Source organism: Trichogramma pretiosum, unplaced genomic scaffold (assembly GCF_000599845.2).
Source record: "Trichogramma pretiosum strain Unisexual culture from Peru unplaced genomic scaffold, Tpre_2.0 scaffold1, whole genome shotgun sequence".
Lineage (NCBI taxonomy): Eukaryota > Metazoa > Arthropoda > Insecta > Hymenoptera > Trichogrammatidae > Trichogramma > Trichogramma pretiosum.
Genome location: NW_019641703.1, coordinates 3,563,681 through 3,589,957, shown reverse-complemented (window position 1 = coordinate 3,589,957; position 26,277 = coordinate 3,563,681). Strand labels below are relative to the sequence as shown.

Sequence of the window (26,277 nt, the reverse complement as noted above, 5' to 3'; positions counted from 1 at the left end):
TGTGACTCCGATTCTGTGTACTATTTTCTACAAGTAGCAGTGCTATATACAGTGCAAAAAAAAAATAAAATAGCGCGCGCGCTACGAAAGAGAGAAAGTGAAAAAAGCTCGTGACAACAAAAATAGTAGAGAAGGGTAGAAAGAAGCGAAAAACTTTTTTTTTCCCTCGAACTCGACAACGGAAAAAAGTGCAATTTTTGTCGCTCGTTACGTGTTGGAACTGCCGATTTCAGTTGTGCGTTTGTTTTTGTTTGTGACTCTCTTTTTCGTCATATCTATGCTGTGCGCGATTTATCGCGATTAGAAAAAAAAGTGTCGACCAAAAAAAAACAAAGCATAAATCCCCCGGATCTGTCACGAGCTCGTGTGCGCGCATTCGAAGTAAGAAAAAAAAAGAGAGAAAAGAAACATTGTGAACTGTAGTTGTATATCGGTGCGGTGGTAAAAACTGGAAAAACTGTGTCAAAGAAAGACGTAAGAGCGACGTTTACGCGTCCCTCTTCTTCTTCTTCTTCTGCATTGGTGTGTGCCTCCTCGTTTTCTCGTTCTTTCTCTCTGGTGCATATGTACGTTCGTGTGTGTGCGTGTGGGTATATCGTGTGTCCTTGAAGTGCATGTACGTACTTACGCTACATACATAACAACATATATATCTATAGTGTGAGGGGGGCCCACTGAGAAGCCAATAGCAGCAGCAGCAGCAGCAGTTGCAATTGCACCAACATAGCCTCTCTCGCAACGCACACAATCAAAGCTGCTCATATACACTATCTGTGAGTCTCTCTCTCTCTCTTTATATACGTGTTTGTATATGTGCAGTGTGCAACTTTTTGCAAGAGGGAGTAGTTGTGTGTTATATAGAGATGGACGTAGGGCCGGACTCGAGAATACCGAGGCCGAGCAACAGCAACAGCATTGCTACTACTACGCATAACTCGCTGTAATAGAAGGGCGGAAGAGAAATAAGACGATTACGAGTCTCTCTCTCTTCGTGCGTGTGTGTGTACTTGTTCGTGTGCACCAGACGTACGTACACACTTACACCGCGTGCCCCGACGACTGGCTGCTCGACTGCCCGACTGCAAGCGGCTATACACGCAGCTATACAACAACACCGTTACAGAACAAACGAGAGTATAAGAAGTGCAGCAGCAGCAGATAAACTCTCAAGGATAACCAACGCCGCCGCCGCCGCCGCCACCACCGCCACAACAAGAATACACGAGGGCATAGCAAGTAGAGACGCGCAACAGGACGCATATACAGATATATATATATCCCTTCGTGGCCAGCTGTTGTTGTTGACGACGACGACGACCAACAGCAGAGAAGAGAAAATCCAGCCCAACGCCCAGTTTTAGCTGAAATTTTCAATCACGACGGGACCTGTAACAAGGTAATTTTCGTACCATATAAATTATATATTCTCTCTCTCTATAACTATATCGTATCTCTACTTACGATGACTATAGTATACCGATATCAGTCGCGTTGGGACTGTCTATATAAACACTATATATATTGTGTACATGACTATATTTATAAAAGCGCTTACATATATTTTGCATTGTTATTATCTTACGCACACTCTCCCTCTCTTTTGACGTTTCCGGTGTACTCATTCTAGTGCCCTCGTTCTCTCCTACATAATGTATATGTACGCGATTCTCTCCTCTATAAACACACGCGTGCGACGACGACACGACTTGTGCACTGAAATTTCGCCGCGATTTTCTGTCTAGATGCACGCAGAGCACTGCCCAAAATTCGTCGTGATATAATTAAAGAGCTGCTCTCCGTGGACAAGTTTGAACCGAAACAAACTAGTTGAAAATGGTTATATATATAGCAGCAGTAGTGGCAGGACGCATTGGCATTTGTAGAGAGAGAGAGAGAGAAAGAGAGATGCAGCCGAGTGAACATGGATAGCCGTATATTCGCGGCACCATATCGTGCGTAAAGACCACATCAAACGCAGTTGCCTTTGACCTTGGGAAATTCGCTCGTCCGACTCTAAAACAATCAAATACATTTCGATTATTATTTTCGCGAAAATAGAGAGAGATATACTGTATAGCGTGCACGTGTCGAAAACGCCTATGCATGTTTCGTGCATAAAACGAGAGATAGAAATCCATGTGCCATTATTGTATTGCTCGAGCTCTAAAATATCAGTTTTTTTTTCTCGACGTTTTTTTTATGTGTGCATGAAAACAAACGGAGCCGTGGCCTTGTGGAAATTTTGAGCTTGAGCCGATTTACGTGTAAAATGTGTGTGTGTAACGCACGCGGTATACAGTTTTCGGTGTATAAAATGTAGGCAAACGCTAATTCCTCGCTATACGCGCCATTATCCGAGTCATTTTTATAATGTTTCCGGGAATAATAGGACTGGCTTTCTGGTCGCCGCAGAGGTGCTGGTGCAAAATCCCCCGTATATATTCCGTATGTAGATATATATAAATTGATCGCTCCGTGGCTCCTTCCGAGAAGCTCGCGATTGATTCATTCTCATTCCCGAGGTTAGAATCTACATACCACATCGGCATTCAGGATTTTTCCTATTACGCGAGAGCTAGCTCGGCGCAGGGCTAATACCGAGGAATTCTATTTGGGGCGAGATTTAAATGTCTTAGACGAAAAACGAGCGCGAGCACGCACGTGATTCGAGAGCGGACAAAAGAGCCTACTTATGAAAAAGACGAGAGAATGGAAACAAGTGTGTACGTGTGTGTGTGTGTTTCTGTCGTCGTATGTTTTTTTGCACGTGTGTGCGCGAGCGCGCAAGTAGATCACTTGCACTTTCGATTTTCCCTCTTCGTTTTATATACATATAAGTAGGTAGGTGTGCACTTGCACGCAGACGTGTATAAATTCGCGCACCCACACACAAAAGAGAGCAGGTGCTCACGGACATATCGTCAGCACACGTGAGTATACATTTATGTGTGCGTGCGCGTAAAGCTTCTCGTCAGCGCTTTTCCAGGCAGCACACACGAGGGTAAAAAGAGGAAGAGAGCGAGAGAGAAACGCTTTCGTGGTCACGAGCGTGCATATATACACCTCGAGCTTTATATATACATAGCAGCAGCCGAGAGAGAGAACTGCGCAAATCGAGCCATCTAGCACTAACACACATTCGTGAGCGAGCGAGCGAGCACAGAGACGTGTATATAGACGAGAGAGGAAAAAGCGCGCAAAAAAAAGCACACGGAATCACTGCAGACGGTAGCAGTAGCACTATATATTGTGTGTGTATACCTATATGCTATGTGCAGTGGGCTAGCGAAATGGAGAGTGAGTGAAACTTTTTTCTCTCTCGCTGCTGCTGCTGCTCCGAAAAGCCCCGAGAAATTCTCACTTTTTTCGCTCTTTGTTCCGCGCGCGGGCGCGTCTATGTATATACCTGTTGTGGTGTGGTAGTGTACTACTGCACGATCCGTCACGCGTAGTATACGTATAATTCGCAAAATTCGTGTCAATACGCGAGTCGATGATTTTTTAACGCATCGAAAAATATTAGGGAGCCTCGAGGCATTAGTCACGAGTTTTATTTTATTTTTATTTTTCTGTACGAAGCGCGAAGCTTATCGCGCACGCAAAACGTTTGTGTTTTGTTCGCACGCGAGTGCAATAGATAAACGGTCAGAATTTCGGTTATTTTAAAATAAGCTCGGTTATATGCACGCCAAAATGGTATCCTGTTGCGTATCGCGCAGATTCTCTCCTGCAACAGCTCGTGTAATCTCAATGTACACTCAACGCAAAAATTATATTATAAACGCGAGAAACGAAAAAACAGACGAACAATGACTGAAAAATTCGGCGGTGACGAGTTCATTCGTGCGTGTGCAATGCGTAGCAACTTATAATACATCTAAAATTAGATCTATCGCGCGCGTTATCGGAACAAAGAAACGACACGACCTACTACGACGAACTGATCGAGCCACGACTCGTTGTATCTTGAAAAAAAAAGAAGCAGAAGAAATGAATTGGTAAATTGTCGCGTCTCGTCGTACTAGTTACAGTAGTAGTAACACCTAATGATGAATGGTATTAGTAGTAAAGTAGCCGAGTATTATAACACGCCTATTACATGAGTATGAGTAATCGCAAACATTGTACAGAGTTCGCGATAGAGAGAAATGTGCGTGCGAACTAGCGTTAGAGTTGTGACTATATAATACTACTATACGTGCTGCTGCTGCTGCTGCGGGCACCGACTCTTAGTAGCCTAGACCCTGACTTACTGACTCGCTTTATGTATTATATAGTAATGACAGCTAGGCCGACGCCGCCGCTATATACACTACTACTAAGCGAGCGCGAGCGGCGTGCGGAATTAGATATAGTATATGTATGGAGTCTCGTGCTGTATATATACGGAGCCACTTTGCGCTAGACGAGCGCTAGACGTTAGGAAAGTGAGCGTATTAGCGTTTGTTAGTCTCTCTCTCTCTCCTCGTTTTTGCTCATATATATTCGCACACACTCGTGACGTAATTCACCGCCGATCCTTTATGTCGTGTACAGAGTAGTGAGCGAGGCCCCCCCTTCTCTCAGTACCATCACCTCCTCCTCTTTCTCCTTAGCCTCCTACTACTACTATACTACTACTCGGTACATGTCTGTTGAGTAGAGTCTCTATGATGATGATACTCGCACATACACAGCTTTCGGAGCATTACTCGCTCCTCCGCTTCGCAAATGCTGTATCATGTGTATGTGTGTGTGTATGTACGCAGCCTTTACTTACGACGACGATGACCCTGACTGCGAATCGCGGCACGGCGCGAACCGAACCCGAGGCAGCGTTAGTTAGGCCTCGCTGTTGCGAATTTTTTTTTTTTTCCTTTTCGTTTTTATACACACTTACTTTGTGATATGAGTATGTGTGTGCGCGCGCGAGTCTCGCTTCGCCGAATCGTCCGTAATACGTTTATTATAATATACACAGCCGTCGTACATACATACACGTACCAGCACGCGATCGCGAGATCGGCCGAGTAATATTCGACGAAGGCGTCGTCGTACGTATTTAATATTTTATGTGTGGTGCGCGCGCGTTCGTTTGAATCGATCCTATTTATCCCGTTTGCGAAGGCTAAGAATTTTTGTACGCTATCTGTCTCGCTCCTTTTTTTTCTCATCGGCGAGCCGTTCATGAAATTCGGTACCAAAGCACTGCTGCGCGTTACATTTTTGAAGTTTTTAATAATAATAATACAAAAAATCGTTGTTTGTAAACAGCATTGTTGAATGCCTATATAATACAGCACGATGGCATGTGTGTGCGTATAATAAAAACGCATACAGCCTTGACTCTTCTGTCTCTCTCTCTTTCTCTCTCTCGCTCTTCTCAACCGAGCGTTAAAGTATGCATATGCGTGTACATTTAAATACACGTACATACACGTTTACGTTACGTCTGTGTAAAAAAGTGTGCAAAGCCACACCGAACTCGGAACGTATATATCTTGTTATATTTATACGTGCACAAAATAAACTCTCTTTTGCGTCACGTGAATCATCATCATCATCATCATCATCACCGACGGATTTGAATTATCGATGAGAGGCGCCTACGTACAACAACGCGTGAACTTTTATTTAGAGGCTCGTCAACACCAGCCACGCACTTCGTGCTGCTGCAGTCGCGCTTTGTGCACGATGCATGTGGGCATACGCCTTTTTAAACTTTTATATATAATGCGTGCCAGAAACTCTTTGTTCTAATAACGAAGTCGCGCGCGAAACCCGTTTGTTTAACGATTGAAAACAGAAATAACAAAAAAAAAAGAGAGAAGGATTTGACAGTCGAATAAATCTAGCTTCGATCGATACGGTCACCCGATGCTTTTTAAAATTCACAAGCATGCGCGAGCCTCGCGAGCTCTAAATGGATTAGTATATAGTCTCTAAAACTGCATCGAGCAGCGCGCGCGGGGGACAGAACTCGAGAAAAGTAAAAATATTAAATCGAAAGTAGCGAGAGGAGGTGGAAGAAGAAGACTGGAGCCAACGCAGCTTCGAGGGAAAGAGAGTGCATGCGATGTGTGTGTGTATTATTTTGTAAAAATAGCAATGCGTAAAAATAGGTTTTTCTTTCCAGACGCACGCGCTTCTTTTCTTCGCCGCCGACGCCGACGCGTCGATACGATGCAGCTCACGCGCGCACGCAGCAGCATCAGTGCTAGAAACGCTTCTTCTTTTTCCGCATCGCTCAAAAGAGAGAGCTGTCTATAACATTTCGCCTCGGCTGGTCTTGATTTTTTTATTATTTTTTGTAACGTCGCCTACGCGATCGCGCGCATATACACACGTTATATACGCATATACTCCTCGCCAAGCTCCTCGCTCGAGGCCGCGAGAAAAGTCTCAATATTAATACTACCTTGACATTGTGCTGCTGCTCGGCGGCGCCCGCTAAATACTGCGCCTCGACGTCTGTTATAGTTTTAACGCGCGCGCGTCTATGAATAAACTGCGTGTCTGCGTTGCCGTTGAGAGAGTGAACAAAACGCTAAATAAAAGTCATGATCTCGCAAGCATCGATATCCGCAAAATCTGCTATATGCGTGTATCGGCAGCCGCGCGATATTCTAGCCGTGAGTGTGTTAATTGAAATTGGAGAGAGAGAAAAAAAAACGACGTGTACGACTGCAATTGACACTTGCGGGCAGACCGAAGCCATAAATTTCGTCAGAGAAACGCACAAAAAAATAACCTGATGGAACGCGATGAAAAATTTTTGTTTTTTCTGCCTTTTTTTTTATTGTACTCGTAAACTCCCGAAAGATGTCGAAAAATAAAAACTCGCGTGCCCATTTATACGTATTTGAAAATTCCTCGACAAAATTGGAGAAGCTAGATTTTGAAATGGCAACCTAAGTGAGTCCCACATGTTTCCACCTATTAAACACACATATACACACACATGTAACAGACAAAGTATATTCGCACAACTGACTTACCTTCGGCGCTCTCGGCGTTGATGTCCTTGAATAACGAGTATCTCTCCTCGCGACGATCCTTTGCTATACACACTTTTGCGCGCGGCATAGTAGTATTTCATTTTAGAGTTGTATGTGTGTGTATGTATACATGACGCATCGTACAGAAGCAAGCTCAGAAAGAGCCTCGCTGCTAATGCCGCATTGCTCAAACTTGGATTTTCTCCTCTCCACTCCTACTTCTCCATCGTCGTCGTCGTCGTCGTTGTTGTTGGCCATCGGCGGGGCATCTATACTATACGCACACAGGGTCATATAATTTGCACTCGAAAGTGCAGACACATTCGTTGCTACGTACAGAAAAAGAATTTGCTCAATACTTGGCATGAACGACGACGAATAGACGTTCTTTTTTTTTTTTTTTTTACGCGGCGTCGAGCGGTCGCGCCTAAATTTTTCCGCACTGCACGTACTACACACGCGCTGTTGCAAAAAAAAAAAAAAAAAAAAAAAAGAAGGAAAAAATACGGGCAACGATTGCATAATAGTCTCTGTCAGCCGCTCGGTGTTGAGGGCTAGGACACAAAAGCTCGCGCGCGCCCGCACGCGCACGATCATTTTCCAAAATTTTCTGTCAGGCCGCAGCAGCTCTCTAAAATGTCTCTATTTTTGCCTGGCCGCGCGAGCGCGTTGAAAATTGTCACGATGGCTATTCGCGACCGCGGCCAGTGTCGTGTATTATAGTGTGTCGAGTCAGCATCGCAATCGGATGAAACATTATTGCCGAGCTATTAAATGCAATGCGACGAAAATCTATAAGCTCTCTCTCCACGTGGGTATATAGCGTGTGGCTTAGCGCGCGTTATAAATTGACAATGGGCAAGCGCCACGACGATGACGATCATCGCGTTCCCGAGGCATTATTATTAATACACATTGGCTTTCTCTCTCTGCAATATAGCATAAACTTTTGCGGTCTACTCGACGTTACTAACAAACTCTCTATTTTGAATGGGTATTTTTAACACCCTGCGCTCAAGTGCGGTATCTGGTATAGAGCAATAATAACGAGAGTCGGACAGAGAGCGAAAGAGAGAGAGAGAGAGAGAGAGAAAGAGTAATAGCGCATTTAGCGCAGCAAGCTATGTCGAACTTTCCTCTCTCTCTGTGTATTTCAAAACGCAATAGATACAATCAGCAATTTGCGCCTCGCCTGAAATCCATACTATGCGCACATTTATACCGATAGTCCGCTTCGATACTTTTGTTGCTCTACGTGTTTGTATATAAATGAAAGAGCCCCCAAAACTGTCCACAGCTTATAATATACATGTATACCGTACACATACGCGTGTGCACGCGCGCCAGCGGCCAGCAGCAGCTCTCGTTGTTGTATATATTTGCCTACACCAGGCAGCAAAATAGAAATAGAGACGCCGCGGATTTAAATTAAATGTGTATATACGCCGCGCGCGAGCGATTCGATCGATGCATGGGTAGTAGAGTGCGAGAGTTGAAAGGTCGCTAAAACCTAGTTTATATTGCTTTTTGCGAGCTTAATTGATTACATCGAATGTAGCTTTAGGATAACTCGACTCGCTGCTCTCGCGCAGTTATAAAATTAATCCCAAACACTAGTTTCGATCACGGAGACCACTTGTAGTCCCTTTAAATTGTGTATGAAAAATGAAAACCAATCGCTGTGCAGCGCGCAGAGCTACCACTCTGGTTAAAAGTGGAAAACAGCGCGTAGAGTTATATATACAATTTATACGTACGATCGGTCAATTAACGTAGAAAAATAATAATCAAAATAATGCGCTTGGATTTTATATCGAGAGGAAATATAATTTAAAAACTTATTCATTCATTATTATTATCGTTATAATTATTTTTTAATATTCGTTGAAAATTTCCAGCATTTTACCAATCCGCGCTGAGTACATTTCAATAAAAGATAACGCAATGGAAATCGCGGACTAGAAAATTTTTCCGCGCGCGGCGCCGAACATTTTCCCCGATTTTCGAGCGCTAACCGGAGCTAATTAGGAGGATGGACAATTCGGAGCTCTCCTCTTTGGGCGCGCGTATTTTATATTATTATAGAGAAATGTGTGCGTGCGTGCACACGATCGAATGTGCGCGCACGGCAAAATATATGTGAAAACCTGCTAATGGACGTGACGGGCCGTGGGGCTGAAAACTTTTTTTGTTGTTGTTTTTTTTTGCTCTTTTTTCTTGATAATTTTAAAATTCCCCCTACGCGTATTATATTATACATATTTTCCTCTTTCTCTATGCTCGCGCGCGTGTAATACACGTCAAAAAATATATGCGCCTCTCTCGCGCGCGCTCGCTCGTTAAGTCGATTATGAATAAATTATCGGACACTAATTTATATTTTGCTGCAAAATTTTTAGCCGCTGCAACGCTGCGCTGTGCTGTGCCGCGCCCGTACTTTTCTCTTTTGGGGGCTGCATATACGTGCAGTATATGCGCCTGTCTCTCTCTATACCAGGGGTTTTTATGTTTACCATTAATTTTTTGTCGCGCGAAACGAACGTGTGTGTGTCTGTGTATGTGTGGTGGCGGCGGCACAGCGCACACGCCACCGCACTGTCACGATAATTATGCTCGTCACGTCATATTAATTCGCCTGTCGATTATATTTGCGTTGTTGCAAAGAATTTCGTTACCGTTCTCGCGTATAGATAGATTTTACACAGAGTGTGCGTTAAAAAAAAAAAAGTTTTCTCTTATTTTTTTTCGTTGTTGTTGCAAAAATAGTAGCGACGAGGCTCGGCGATCGATATAGACAGACACAAAGCGCGAGCTAAACTCGTGCGTGGAAAGCTTGAATATTAACGACGCGATTTGAAATCCGCAAAATTGCTATTCGGCTATACACTATTTTATACTTCATTTTTTGACAACTCCCAAGTGATTGCACGAAAATACTTCTCTAGGCGGCGCGTGCATTATTATACATGGACAACAAGCTACAAACTTGGTGCGTCCGATAAGGTATATACAAAGCCTGATAAGACAATACATCAGCTCTCGCTCGCGCGACGACGAAGGTCAGTTTTGTATAAATGAAGTCTGTCGCGTATACATGTAGCGTATGCATCATCATTTAGCCCGATGATATTTAGGTCTTTTAGTCCGTTCTCGTCTATATAGTACTATATAGTTAGAGTCTTTATTGCTAAAGTCGAGAGAGACAGAGAGAGAGAGGAGCACAAGACGGAGGAAAGAGCGAGGAGTTTTTTTCATTATCTATGTAGGCTTATGAACAAGTTTGTTTTTATCACTTCGTATTCCACAGCACGCATACACGTGCGGCTCTTCATCAAGGCGTATTATATATAACAATATATATCGGGGCCCTCGCGCGGCGCGCGCGAGTTTGTAGACAACGTTCATTTATAATACTCTCTCTGCTTCTCCGCCGCCGCCGCCGCAGCAGTGTACGTCAAGCTAAGCTTTTTATTATTTTATTGTACTTTGATAATCTTGCATCACGTACATCAGTCATGCACTACACACACAGAGCAGCACAATTGACAAAACAAATCGTATGTGCAGTGTACATTGCCGGCGCAGCAGCAGAGAGAGAGGGTTATATAGCGAAGGCGATAACACACATCGTTTATGATTATTATATAAATGATATGCACTTGAGACGACGCGCGCGCGACTGCCGGTCGTGATCGAGCGAGAAAACATCACTAACTATATGAGCGAGCTTGAAATTTTATAAGATTATTGTAACGACGTCTTTTCTGCCCCGTGGGCAAGATCGAGAGCAATATCATTCTAAATGCGATATTGTGTGTGCATTTCGGGTCGCGCGAGCGCGCAATATTGATTTTATGCAGGCATGAATTCTTTATCCAGGACTGCCTGGCTTTTAATCTATTTTAGCCCGTAGAGCATCAGCAGCAGCAGCAGTAGCAGTAGCAGCGGGCTAAATGAATGAGGTCTTTTACGAAATTATCCTCGAGCGTCCAACATATGTGTGTGTCCTATTAAAAAGAGAAAAAAAGGAGAGCACAGGGAATTTTGACCAACCTGCATGCTATACCATACGTACATACTCAAAAATTGTTCGCGATAAATCACTCGCTTGATTAAACTAACGGTGTACACGTTATGCTGCTGTAATGAGGCTACGCCCGCATCAAATGTCCTGTATCATCGTGCATTATACGTATACGTACACAGTCACGCACTTTTTTCATTAAAAAAAAAATAAAACGCGTTGAACGATATAATTTATACTTATGCTGTAACACGCGGATAAAATATATACTTCGCTCGCTTTATCTATTTATTTTTTTTTGGTTGAACAATATTGACGACACCCCGCCACCGTTTGAAAAATTCGAGGGAGAAAGGGAGAAAGATGTGCACGAAGATAGTATCGAGGATTTGTAACCCTTCGCCAGCTCGAGGAAAAGGAGATCAACTCGCTCAGCTGATCGTGACAAATAACACACAGAGCTATACGCGTCGCATATGTACGCACACTCGTTCACGAGGACACGAGGAGCTCGACGATCTTCCATGGGGGTAAATGCGCCCTCTCGGTTTCTCTCTCTCTCTCTCTCTCGCAATATTTATGCTAATGTGGCCTAGACGACGCGACGACGACGTGCCTTCGTTCTGTGATCTTGTGCACTGGTACGTCCGGTACATACGTGTGTGTGCGTAAAATCGAGTATACGCATTTCGGCATAAATATATCCCGATGCGTGCGCCCGTAATACAATCGAACGCCTTAAAGCCCGTACGTATAAGTTTGTATTTCACCTACATTGCATACGTCCAGTACGTGTATTACACTGCAGCACGTAAACACAGTCTTTAATATATATAGAAAGGTGCGCATGGTGCATGTACGTGTGTGTATGTGCACGCGAGGCGTGAGAAGGTCATCGCGTATTTAGCAAACTTCGCTCTTGTAACCTCGTTCCTCCTTCATTTTCTTTTTCTATATTCGGACGACGACGACGACGACGGCTCGAACTCTCGACGATACATACTATACTATATAGATGCACGAAAGACGCGATATATTATTTATATATCCAGAAAGTTTGTATATGCGACTATATAAGAAAGTCGATGCTGCTGCCGAGCTCGCGAGTAAAAGGGGGTCCAGCGTGCAGCTTGCAGCAGTATAGTGGCTATAATAATTCGCTGGTACACATACGTATATATATAGTGGAAAAAGGGTCACGCACAAGTGCGAAAAATGCGAAATGCAGTATAATGCCGCGTGTGCACACGAGAGAGAGGCGAGGAAACGAACGAACTTACTTACGCACTCGAACACGGAGAGACTCACACACGTACATCACGTGATGCAATGTACTCATCACCGACTAATATAGTGCATGCAAGTCGTCTCCTCCGTGCGCACATGACCGTCTGCGGCGCAATTAAAAATATACAGCCTACGTCTCGGCGCGGCAGCTTACTCGCGCTCTCTTCGCCTTCATTTTCTTGCTTCTTCGTTCGTTCTTCTCCTTCTTCTTCTTCTTCTTCTGACGCTTCTTTTTCTTCTCTTCTTGTCGCCTTGTGCGCGCGCGAGCTCTTCCTCTCCTCTGACCCATTTTCTTCTCTCGTACACACATGTGTATGCCTATATGGACTCGTTTACGTATACATACGCTTTAACTCGCGCATCTACAATGTAATACTGCCAGAGTACCAACGCTTTATTATATACGTATATGCGCTTGCTCACTTGCGCTCGTCACGATGCACGTCCCTTTCCCCCAACACATCGCATACGAGCGCGTAAAAGAGAGAAGATATATAATATTTTTAGGCTTGCCAGCTTACAGAGAGACAACGACGTTTCATTCGTTTTAACAAAAATTTTTATTAGTTTCATCGAGGACACGGTTGCAATGCTCGAGCTGCTGTCCACGAATTGAATCGTCCGTGACGAAGTGCACACGGCTAAAAATGGGCGTGCTAATTTTCGTCCGCGATCATTGGATGAAAATATCGATGTGGCAGTCGTTGTTGAACGATTCTAGTCTGGGAATATCATTATTACCGTTTGTTTCGTCTATGCAGTTGTATATTAGTTAATTGACTCGCGCTGTTATCATTGACAAGAATACGTATGAAAGAAAATTAGTAATCGATTGTTGTGCTCGACACAATCTGCATTTTGTAGAATCTACTCGTTGCTGCTGCTGATTTTCCTTTTGAATATAATCGATAATCAGCTATGTATATGATCGATTAATGAAATTGTTTGTTTCGCACTTCATGTGATTGTGCAGCAGGCCCGAATTTCTCCCTCTCTCTCTCTTTCTTTGTCATTCTCATTGAAGCGAATGTCTGCTGCTGCGTATGGTATTGAAAATAAAAAACTTTTTTTTTTAATCGAAATAAAAGTCTAGTCTCTCTCGCATTCACATATTACATACACACACATACAGTGTATAAACAAAGAAATGATTCTTGAAAAACGGGGACGAGCGTTACACGCGTACACTACATGCAGGAACCCATATGGCACATGGGAAATATCCGAAGAAGTCCACCTACTACTACTACTACTACTACTACATGCAGCACTCGCATACGATGCATAGAACTTTTCAATAATTTTCCTAGAGCGACGCAGAGAGAAAAAAGAGACGATATATAAAAAAAAAGAGCCACGCGCCGCCCGGGCTGCCGCAGAGTGCGGAGTAAATTCTAGAGCTGTGATTTCCCATGTGTCGTTTATCGTCTTTACCGTTGACTTCTGAAGCTTCTATTATTCTTCGGTTTGTTTGCTTCTTTCCTTTTTTTTTCGAATCATCCCCGCTACACGTATACAAAAGTTTATATTCCCTGCGATTTGAAGAAAAAAACATTTTTCGGAATAAAAATAGGGACAAAAACAAAAACGCGCTCTCGGACAAATTTATAAATTTATTACTCGCGCTAGCTCGATCGTTTTGCGATATATATTTTTGCGAAAAACATTTCGTACAAACTCTCGTACATAACGTATATACGCGTTTAATAAAACACACAGAGTCGAGTAATCGGATAAAGTGTCGAGAGCCAGGAGCTGATAGATGCACGAGTGCTATACGCAATAATGTATATAGCTCGAAACGGACGATACGCGGACACAGCGCGAGAGAGAGAAATGATAAATATATATATCTATGTATAGAGAATTGCAAATTGAAACGCGAAACGAATCTAGTTAATAACATATCAATGTTTTTAAGGATCAATCAACGCTTTCCCGCACGATATCGTCCGCGTGTATCTAGCGCGAAATATATACACCACACCTCAAACACGTACACATATCGACACGTTTGAAAGTACATGACACACACGACCATAGTTGCTCGCTCTCTGCTGCTGCGGCCCCGTGGTAAACGATACAGATAAATGTTTACGTTACGCGCGCGAACATCGAGATAGAGCGTATACATAGACGCGAGCCGCAGCAGTAGTACGAGCGGCCGTACAGAGATACGTATCTATTATATAGATAGTTGCACTAGTGGTGCGCTCGTAGCGATAGGCAGACTATCGCTGCTGCAGCGACGACGCGCCGTAACTATCTATATAGTGCGCAACGTGTACAGCACGATGCAGCTGTTGCATACTATATGTATATATAGCGCGAGCGCCGCGAGCGAAAGGAAACTTGGCGGAGCACGTGCACCGCCGCTACTACTGCTGCTGCTGCGGCTCGATCGGCCGGAGGAAAACTCGCGCGTACTACTGAAAATTCTCGTTCGACGCACATGTGTGCAATACCGCTGCTCTATGTATAGACGCGCTGCACTTTTTTGCCAGTGCCAGCGCGTGTTATAATCTTTTCGTGCTCTGTTGAAAAATAGAGTGAGCTTCGAGAGAGAGACCGAGTGAAAAAAGAAACGACGTGCGTGTGCGTGCGTTGTACAAATATATAATGCGCCTTTGCTGTATATATGCGTGTGTGTGTTTATAATACGCGTGTATGCGTTAGAAAAAAAGAGGGGAAGTTAAGGCTGCGCCGCGCGCGTGCGAAAGCAACGTAGCCACGGAGCAGAGACCCGCATATACATATCGAATATGTGTGTGTAGGGTCGATGACCCATTCCTCGGTTGCCGAAATGCACAAGAGGCCTGTGTCTTCTCTCTCGCTCGGTTCGTAAATGCTGTACCCCACCCTCGATCTTTCTCTATAAGCTCAACGAACCAGAGAGCAAAAAATGCACACGCACGCACGCATGCTGACGACGACGACAACGACGATGACTGCTTTTTTAAAACCTCCGTCTCGAAGCTGCACGACGACGGCGACTACGACTACTCCTGCATTCGCAGATAATTTATTCAAAATTTTTAACTCGTTATAATAATCGATCGCGCGCGCGACCGCATATGCGAGTGGAAAAATAACTAGCCAACTTCTCCTTCTGCTGCTTTTTTCCCTTCGTTAAGCCAGTTTTTGTGCGTTATACACGGCACACACATATATGCACAACAATATGCCCCGATGCAGCTCTCGCGAAAAAAGGCCAACGACTCCGAAAATCGGCGCGCACACACACACCAACTATATTACTATATACGCAGTATGTTTTAGTAGAGATAGGGGAACGCATGCCGGAAGTTCGCAGCATATATAGGCGCGAGGCGAGCTAAAAAATACCCGAAAAGTGCATTACTCATGCGAAATATTACTCACTATTGTATAAATACAGCGGCTACGTACATATACGTGCTGCTAGATGGCATGCAATTTAAAATTTGGAACCGCAGAAAATATATAAACGCGCCTAAGTGGGCGCGCACTTCCTCGGAAATCGGTATGTTGTATGCATATACACGTGAATCCAGTAATTATAAAAAATGGGCAGGGCGCAGGGAATATAGTCGAAGTCGAAGGTGCATAAGCGCGCACGTGCTTCGGCGCAAGGACTGTACAATTATGCATACGCGCGCGGGGCGCAATAATCCATGCAGATCGACCGCAGAAAATTCGAAAATTCGTTGTAGCCTATGGGCGAAAAACGTACTTTATTGTATACAGTCAATGATCATTCCGCGTAATATATAGCAAAAGGTTTTCGCTCTGCTTTTTTAAAAACGCATCCGATACATTCAGGGAAAGAAGAAAGAAAGAGAGAGAGAGGGGGGAGCTGCTGCAGTTCTTTTTCTTCTCGAACGCGAGCTGCGAATATATGTATTTGTGCAAACGCACTCGAATGCACACACATGCAGCAGTACAACAACCCCCGGGTGTTGTAAGCTGCTGCTGCAACTCTATGCTGCGTGGTAAGAAACAAAGCCACGGCCGTGGTCGCGGGCGCGCGTAGCATAGCGTATACCTACTACTGCTACTACTACTAGTACAATATTATAATAGTTTGTATAAGAGCCGAGAGCTGTACAACGCGTTTGTTCCTTACTTGTTGGTTTGATTCTTTTGATGCACTCGCTCGGCTCCTTTTTTTCTCGGGCTGCATAATACGCAATGCTGCTGCTGTGTTTCTCTAGCTCATTGTTTCGTGCGCTCCTGTGCATATAATATAAGCCCCGCGCGTTCGAATTATGATTTATAATTCGCCCAAAAGTTTCACCGAAATGCACTGGGAAAGAGAAAAGAGAAAGAGAGAGAGAATAAATTATTTGCCGATATATGCACACATGCTGTAAAAATGCAGTCGAGGATAGAGGAGCAGCAGCAGCAACAGCAGTGCATAGAAAACGAGGCGCGCGTGCATACACACATATAGAGTCAGAGAGAAAAAAAAAAAGAAAAAACTGCTGCTGCTGCTCGCGCTCGCAGGAAGCAGCAGCAGTAGAAGCAACGTAGCAGAGGCTAAGCGCGTATATATAAGAGCAGTTTTTTCATATATGTACAACTTTTGTGCGGGGGGTTCTCGGATCTGCCCCAAAATTTAGTATGTTATTTGGGTATGTGAAAATAGCCTTCAGGTAAATTTTTAGCCCTCTAGGGGCCTTAGGGCCCAAATTTGGGCCCCTCGAAGGTCCAAAAATAGCCGTTTTTACCTATTTTTGCGTATTATTCAAATATTTGTAACTCGGGCACCGGTGCATATTTTTTAACTCTGAGGGTCGCATTTTTTAGGTCAAGACATGTACTTTTCGTAAAAAAATTATGTAGAGCTCGATAGACCAACCCCCGGTTATGGGGGGGCAATGAAGGGGGATGAAAAATCGCAAAATTGACGTTTTTTAGCTTTTTTTGAATTGATGCAGAAGGCGACTGGATTGACGTATTTACTTTTGCAACGTCTCATTTTAAAGGTATTTTTATTACCTTTAAATTGCCGTGCGCAGAATTAAGATTGGTTCAAAAACGACGGAGATAGAGCTGTTTAAAGGTGTCAACATTATGAAAAAAGGCGTTTTTTCGAGATTTCGATAAGCTGTAACTTTTTTCTAGTAACATGAATCTCTTTGAAATTTTATGTGAAAGTAGTTGATTACATGTAGTTTGAAGCCATGTAGGTAAGGATCTTGGTATTTGCCTCTATAACCGAAAACGAGGCCCCCGAAATCCGGCACTTTAGCCCTTATATAGGCAAAATACATGTTAAATTGGGCGGCAAAACTATTTGGTAACTCCTGAAATTATCGCAAAATAAACATAAAAAAAAAATCAAAAACCCCATATTAAACGTATTTTTCGACGAGGAATCCAATGGTAACCTCGAATTTGACCTTGAACATAACCTCTAAACTATAGCGAACCAAAATTGATTTTTCGCACGGTGACCCCCTTTTTTTATTTCAGATTTGAAAAGAGCGGAAAATTTCACGTTCAAATACATATTTCGTTTTTTTTTTCAAGGTAATTTTAAGGGCCCCACAGTTTGAAAATGAAGGCTCCATTAAAACTAATATTAAACTCAGCCAAAGAGTTTATTCTTGATCTGTGGGGCCCTTAAAATTACCTTGAAAAAAAAAACGAAATATGTATTTGAACGTGAAATTTTCCGCTCTTTTCAAATCTGAAATAAAAAAAGGGGGTCACCGTGCGAAAAATCAATTTTGGTTCGCTATAGTTTAGAGGTTATGTTCAAGGTCAAATTCGAGGTTACCATTGGATTCCTCGTCGAAAAATACGTTTAATATGGGGTTTTTGATTTTTTTTTTATGTTTATTTTGCGATAATTTCAGGAGTTACCAAATAGTTTTGCCGCCCAATTTAACATGTATTTTGCCTATATAAGGGCTAAAGTGCCGGATTTCGGGGGCCTCGTTTTCGGTTATAGAGGCAAATACCAAGATCCTTACCTACATGGCTTCAAACTACATGTAATCAACTACTTTCACATAAAATTTCAAAGAGATTCATGTTACTAGAAAAAAGTTACAGCTTATCGAAATCTCGAAAAAACGCCTTTTTTCATAATGTTGACACCTTTAAACAGCTCTATCTCCGTCGTTTTTGAACCAATCTTAATTCTGCGCACGGCAATTTAAAGGTAATAAAAATACCTTTAAAATGAGACGTTGCAAAAGTAAATACGTCAATCCAGTCGCCTTCTGCATCAATTCAAAAAAAGCTAAAAAACGTCAATTTTGCGATTTTTCATCCCCCTTCATTGCCCCCCCATAACCGGGGGTTGGTCTATCGAGCTCTACATAATTTTTTTACGAAAAGTACATGTCTTGACCTAAAAAATGCGACCCTCAGAGTTAAAAAATATGCACCGGTGCCCGAGTTACAAATATTTGAATAATACGCAAAAATAGGTAAAAACGGCTATTTTTGGACCTTCGAGGGGCCCAAATTTGGGCCCTAAGGCCCCTAGAGGGCTAAAAATTTACCTGAAGGCTATTTTCACATACCCAAATAACATACTAAATTTTGGGGCAGATCCGAGAACCCCCCGCACAAAAGTTGTACATATATGAAAAAACTGCTCATAAGCATGCTCTTGCCTGGCCCAGTATTTTTTACCGACTACTTTTAGCCTTGAACCCAGTGCAAAAGAGTGCAATGCCCCCCGAATATATCGTTCTTTCTTTCTTGCTCGTTCTTTTCTCTTCTTCTTTTTTTTTATTATTTGTTCTCTCTCTCGCTTCTCTCTCGTTCCTTCTTTTTTTCGCCTTCAAATATAGATATATGGCTATATACATCGAACACCGGCACACACACACGCGCGCATACACGGTTCCATCAACATGCAACTCGTTTCTTTTCTTTGAGAGAGAGAGAGCTCCTACGCGTGTAAATTTTTTTCTTCCTTCTTCTTTTCGTGCCGTTCCACAGCCTAGTATAGCTCCACACACAACGTCAATGCGGCTCGTCAATTCGCTTCTTGGCTATTTCTTCTCTTTTTCTCTCTCTCGATCCTGCGCTATTAGAATAATCACTATACTTCTCGTTTCGAAGATTATAGGATGATACCACCGCGGCAGTTTCTGCCTTTGGAAACTTACTCAACACGAGTTCCATCGCATACATAGTGTGTGTGTATAAAAGGCAAGATACAATGAACGCGTGTCGTCGTCGTATATATGGACTCAATTCCGGTAGTCGAAAATCATGTGCACGGTAGAAGCAACAATGATTATATTTACACCGACCGGTAGCGAAGCGCATAAGGCCCAATTCTCTCGCGCGCGCAAGGAACACAAACCAATAATCATGCGATCCTTTTTATTTAGAAATCTCTCTCGAAATCATGTATCATCGCGGCTCGTGCATGCGTGCGTGCGTCAAACGGAATAGGTCGAGCTCTCTGTTGTTGTTTTTTTGCTTTGTTTTTTTCTTACGGATATTGCCAGTATGTGTATACAGGATCACTGCACACGTGTGTACAACGCATCGGAGAGTCATGTGTTTCGCGTTAAATTGCTATTTTATCACAATTTGCGTAAATACGCGCGTGGGCGTATACAGAACACACATATTTGTAAATCGATCGAAAAAATCTAGCGCTAAAGAATTTATATATAGTGGAGGTATAAAGCTCTCTCGTATTTGTAATTTATTGCAAATCCAAAAGCAAATGCAGTTGAAATGTTGCACACTGCTCGCCTGTGTAAACAACACATACACACACACACAGCGCGCATGAGAATTTATTATATAAAATTGCCCGCTGCTTGCTTGTATATGAATATTTTGCGCCCAGAGATTTTAGCATATATAAAAGGATAAAATAAAAAAATACACAAATAAACGTTTGTGCCGCAACAGCAGCAGCAGCATCAGACTGATGGGAATAAAAATGTTGAGAGAGAGAGCAGAAGGGATTTAACGCGGGTACATCATTGGGCAGTTGAATAAATGCGCTATACGCGCGACGCGAGAAGACTGGGCTAGAGCAAGCACATATAACACGAATATAACTGCGTATATACCATACACCGTGGTATTAGTGCTCGCATAGATGTGTAGCGGCATGTACATATAGGAGGAGGCAGACAAATATTCGCACTGACTCTTTTTTTCCCCTTCGCTCTCGCACACACACGCACACACATAGCTCCGATATGTACGCGCGATTCTGCAGACAAAGACAATGTATAAGTACTCTCATTTATTCATGAGTGACTCCCTCTATATATCTCACTTTGCTCTCTGTGCGCGTCTGTGTGCGTGTGCGTGATGCATTTTATACAGACGCACGCACACGCGCATAAGTACGCTTAATAATACGTAATTACAAAATCTGCTCACGAAATTTTCATTACTACGAATATGTTCCACGAAATATTTTCCATGCGCTGCTCCCTCGCATACAAGCTGTGTGTGAGTATATTCGTGAAAAATCTTTGGGCAATGCGCAAACACACGGCGCGGCCCGGCGGCCCTGTGCTACTGGAAAGCACGTAGTTATAATATTCGCGGCGCAAAAACGAGTCCATTATGGCATATAAAGTTTACATATAGCGAAATTTATGAATATTACTCGTCGCAGCAGCGGCAAACCCGCGCGCAATAATATTGTATATGTGTGTGTACTCGCGAGCGTCATATATATTTGATAAATTTTATATCTGGCGAATATAATAAATGAATAATCTACGGATACGCATTGCACACGCATGCTTCGCGCGGCTCGCTTCGTGCGCGTGGGCATCATTAGAAGAGAGTTGTGTATAGTTACGAGTCCTGCATTTACAAGTATCATTGTTATAATATATTATTTACTTTTTCGGCCGCGCCTGCCTGTGCACGAACAGTTGGAAATGAAAAAAAAAATATTTTGACATGCAGATTAGCCGTAGTATATGCCGAACTTGGAATTTCGGGACTACACAAGATATTAGCCTCTCTAAGGCGAGACTCCGATATATATTATAATAGATACACTGTGTGCGTGTGCGAATACTAGCGACGACGATGATGATGCGATGGCATCAGCGCGAAATTCTCAAGGGCGTTTCGTCGTTATGTGTGCCAGCGCGAGCACAAGCTGACAATATTATACTTATGTATCGAGAGAGAAGGAGTCGAAAAAAGATGTATGTATAATGTTATACTCGTGCTATTTGGCACGTGGATTCCTTATAAGCGGAGCAGGCTCCGTTATACATATTATATGCGAAATAGACAAAATATTCTATGCTCATCCGTCGAGAAGGAGGAGAGCCTGTTCCGTTCGCGCGCGCGCACCAGTCCGGTCCGGTCCGGTGCCTAAAAAAGAGAAAGTCGGAGCCGCGAAAGGCATGTGTGCTAAAATATTGTACATGTGTATATACGATGTATATGATCGATTCTTTGTAAAATAGGATGACCGAGAAAAAAATTTTTTGTTTTAACCGTTAGATGTCGGATTTTTGTTTTAACCGTTAACCGTTAGATTTAAAAGTCCGGCGTACAAAAATTTAAGAGGTACTTTTGTTGACATTGTAAAGAAGTACGGTGAATTTTTTGGTCGTGTGAAAGATCGCCAAATGATCTTGATTCGATTTTGACTGTTATGTTTCGCTTTATAGTAGTGAACTGTTAGATGTGCTGACTTATTTCATTGAGTTACTTTTGGCTGATCCATGTATTTTATTGTTATTAGTAACAAGCATGAATTTTGAAAGAAAAGCCTCCAAAAAATGTTTAAAATATGCCAACTGGAAAATTCTAAAAAAATTTGGAAACGGGTAAGACATAAAAAATATGTCCTTTCCTCGCAAAAAAAAAATGTTCGTCTATTCGACTTGGCACAGAATCGTCCATATATCACACATACGCTTCTTTTTTTTTCAAGCACCGCCGCCCGATGATGACCTCTGCGTTTGTTCAAGAAGGTCTATATATAATGTGAGTCACGCGCGCGCCGCGCCGCATAGCCACCGCTCCTATATATCTATAGCTATATTATATTATAGGCCGCGTCCGCGGCGCTGATGGCAGCACAGGCTGTGCGTGTATTATATAGATTAGCAAAGTACATACTAATACACACAGACACACACACTCGAAGTCGGAGTCAAGTCGCAGCGCTGAAATTTCGCGAACTCGCCTACTCGTGCTCTGCTGCTCCGTCTTGATGTGCCTGCCGAGGAGAGGCCCCGTTGCTTCTTAAGCGCGGCTTTAAAGAAGGAGATAGAGAAAGAGAGCTGCTGCTGCTACAACACAAAGCGCGATAAAGTGGCAGTAGTAGTAGTAGTAGGCAGTGGCTGCAAAAAAACGAAGCGAATAGTTACGCAATCGATCATATCGTTTCTGACGATGTTATACGAGTAGCAGCTCTTTTTTTTCTGCGTGCGCGCTTCATTCGGTTCTTTCTTGACCAGAGCGCACGAGCAATCTTTAATTCCTCAATGTTGTATAAGCGAGAACACCTTGTGACTATGATTTTCGAACGTCGTCGCAGCAGCAGCTGCCGTGCATATCGTATATAGTAGCCTCTGACTAAAAAAACACATCTCATTTTGCTCAACGGTATAGCAGTAGTAGCGGCCAAAGAGACAGAGAGAGAAAAGATTGCGGCAAAAAGCCGAGAGAGCCCTGTGACACCGTGTTGTATATATACCGTAACAGGTCCACCAGCATCGGAGCCCGGCTCTTGGCTCGCGCGCCGCAGCAGCATAACCACCACCAGCAGCAGTGGGAAAAAACAGTAGACGAGCGAGAGAGAAACGACATTGTGTAGTGGTAGCTAGCAGTGTAAGAAGTACAGACTCTGTACATCTCTCTAGCTCATGAGCGGCAGCAGCATCACACATATATAGCACGTATACACCCCAAGCGAAGCGAGGCGAACGAGCGCCGCGTCTCTCTCTCTCTTTTTCTCCCTAGGAATCCAATCAATAAATATTACAATGGAGAGCAGTAGCAGGCACCGCGCGCGCGAGGGAGGACTAGCTCGCTAGGCTGGCTGCTGCTACTGTGTTGGGGGTAAAAAGCTACAGTCGTTCCTCATCTTTTACTCCTCTCTCACTCTTTCTCCGGCTCTGGCTCTGCGGTTCTCTCTTTCTCCTAACCGTATAAATATAACATTTTTCCTCTTTCTTCATCATCATCCGATATATCCGTGCGCCGCCGCCGCCACCACCACCCCGCTTCTACCCTCTCAGCGCGCGGCTGCTGCTGCTGCTCTCCCTCTCTCTCTTTCTCTCTGCTTGATGCCTTTCTTCAATTATCCTTTTCCATATTTCGTGCCGTAGCAGCACTCGCGACTCTACTCTGCCTCTTTCTCTTGCGCAGCACACTCAGGCCTGTCTGTCTCTCTGCCTCTCTCTCTCTCCCTTTGATCATGCTAAAGGTAGAGCTCTACGAGGCAGCCCTCCCTTATACACAATTATCCTTTTCTAAAAACCTATGTATGCCTACAGACACACACACGTACAAGCCTCGGCGCGCATTTATAAATGTACGTGCGGTACTACCACCCCTTCCCTCATCTTTTCGCTCGCTTATTCGCTCGCTTCCCGCGACTAGTCTGTACGTGTATGTATGTGTCTGTGCTTGCGTATAAACTATACATACAATCCTAAACTTTCTTTCCTAGTGGGTGCGCGCCGCCGCTGCTGCTGCCTGTGTAGAAAAGGGGGTCTCTCTCCCTCTTTTCATCTAACTTGATATTTTTCCATCTCGCCCGTCGCCTCTCTCTGCTGCTGCCGCCACTACCTACCACCCCCGCGCGCTCTAGCTCGCGCTTATAACCGTCTGTGCAGCAGCAGCAGCAGCCCCTCCGCTATACTTCTATACTCTCCTACTCGCTCTCTCTCTCTCTGGGCTCGCGTTCGCTTATATATTTTACTTTTCTATATTCTATACTCCGGCTATATGCGCGCGCGCTCGCGGAGTATATAGCGAATTAAAACGGCGTTCATGCGCGCAGACTGCCTGTGTGCTGCACGGAGCGCGCAAAGCACACTACTAGCAGCTAGGCTGCTACTACTACTACTACTACTCCCGCGGAAGGGCGTAATGATTTTTTGAGGGCGCGGACATCGAGTGGGGTCGCGAGAGAGACAGAGAGCTAGCCAAGCTCTCGCATACACACACACACACACACACGCACATGTTTACATTTGTTTCCTCTCTTTTTGCCTTTAGCAGCAGCGGTGCGGCTATAGCTGTGTGCGCGTTATACGCTATATACGCATTTTATAGCTTATACCGCTGCCTCTGCTCCTGTCTGTTTTAATGCTACTTTGTATGAAAGGAGCGTCTGCTCCGGGCATCGCCGCCGTTACTGCGGAAAAGTGCGCACTAGCTGGCAGCTATGCTAGCTCGAGCAGAGAGGGCAGTTATATATTTTTTTTGTATATACGATGATGGTACTGTGGGGTTTGTGTCGCGCGAGCGCGCGTTGAGCGATCGTTTTTCGAAAGCCTTTCTCTCTCTCTCTCTCTCTCTGTCTCTAACTGCCACGATGATGTATTGGATTTTGAGGGATGCCTTCTAGAAAAAAAAAATATCAACCTCAACAAGGTCATTTTATTGCCTAAAAACTGCCTCGTACACTACCGATCGCCCTTTAAGGATCAGCTGACCCCCAGCAGCAGTAGCTCTGCGAGAGCATTTAAATAGTCAGAGAGAGAGAGAGAAACCTGTTTATGTATACATACAGGGACGCGCACCACCTCACCTCTGCGGGGTAGCTTTACCAACCTCGGAATAGGTGCGAAAAAGTCCTCGTGTGTGTATGGGCATTATTATACTTAGGCAAGCTCGGTGGATCTCCCCCCGCTCTCTCTCACCCCGTAGTGGCGATGCTGGCTAGAGCTCTGTGTACGTGTCAAAATATGTATATACATTATTATATAGCAGCAGCTAGAAACATGACTATATACGATCCGAGCAGCAGCAGCAGCAGCAGCAGCCCACGTTATATAGAAATAGCTCGTCTCGCGCTGTACACAAGCTTTAACTATTACGGATTTTCTTACCCTTACTTGTACGACATCAACGTCTTGGATTATTTTTTATTAGATCTTGTCGCGTAGGAGCTGTGCCTTTTTTTTCTTTCTTTTCTTTCTTTTCGACTCGACTGCACACGCATGATGCTGTGCTGCTGCTGCTGCTGCTGCTGCTGCTGCTGTGCCTTGCTCAGAGTCAATTATTATTTTTACTTTTTTCCTATATAAAAGCGCGAGATTATACCGTTGTCGCGTTCATAGCGTTTACAGCGCGTTTTATATTTAAAACCCGTGCGTCCTTAATGATGTCTTCTTCTTTTTTTCTAAGAACGCTTTCTTCCCTTATAGTCGCAGTTGCTGCTCCCTTTACTCGATGTTGTTGCTGCTTCGGAGTCGAGGCTGTATTTATACTCCGAGTTTACAACTTCTATCTTTCTCTCTCTCTCTTACTTTGTCCCTCTCGAGTCTCTCTCTCTCTCGCGCACTGCCACCAACCCCATTTCATTTTTTTCCCATGTCCCTCTCTTTACTTATATTGTTGCGTAGCGCGCACGCACGGCAAAGAGATATCATAAACCTCATCGTGTTTTCTTATTTCACTTGCAAAGTTATACGGACTCATTACGTTGCGTAGCGTAAAAATTTTGTTCGAGCTCGTGAGCTCTGCTCTGCTCTTCTCTTCTCTCCCTCGTAATCTGTCGAGTTGCTCGACCCTTTCTCGACATATATATTTTTTTTTATACTTCAAGAATCGCTAATCGTTGATAGCCTCGAAACTAGTTTGAGATTGAAATTATTATTCGCAGTGCGTATGATCCAAGCTCGGACGCTATAAAACCGCTGGCAGAATGAGAGAGCTAGACATAAATCTGCTTGTGTCTGTCTGTGTGTGTTAGGTACTCGAGCGCGCGCAAGCTCCGTCTGTCTTTTTATCCCCGCGAGCTTGCAAGCTTTTCGTCAAATATAAATTTATTCTCCTCGGCAATATGAGCGCCGAGCT

General features: G+C 43.7%; 1 protein-coding gene across 1 annotated transcript in view; it reads left to right on the top strand.

Annotated features, from left to right (window-relative positions):
• The first annotated feature begins 449 nt into the window (after positions 1-449).
• The window catches only part of LOC106656775 (broad-complex core protein), a 59,844-nt gene continuing 34,016 nt past the window's right edge, over positions 450-26,277 (top strand). The window contains exon 1 of the mRNA XM_023462687.1: positions 450-1,396. The gene's annotated coding sequence lies outside the window, so the exon portion shown is untranslated. The remainder of the gene's footprint in view (positions 1,397-26,277) is intronic.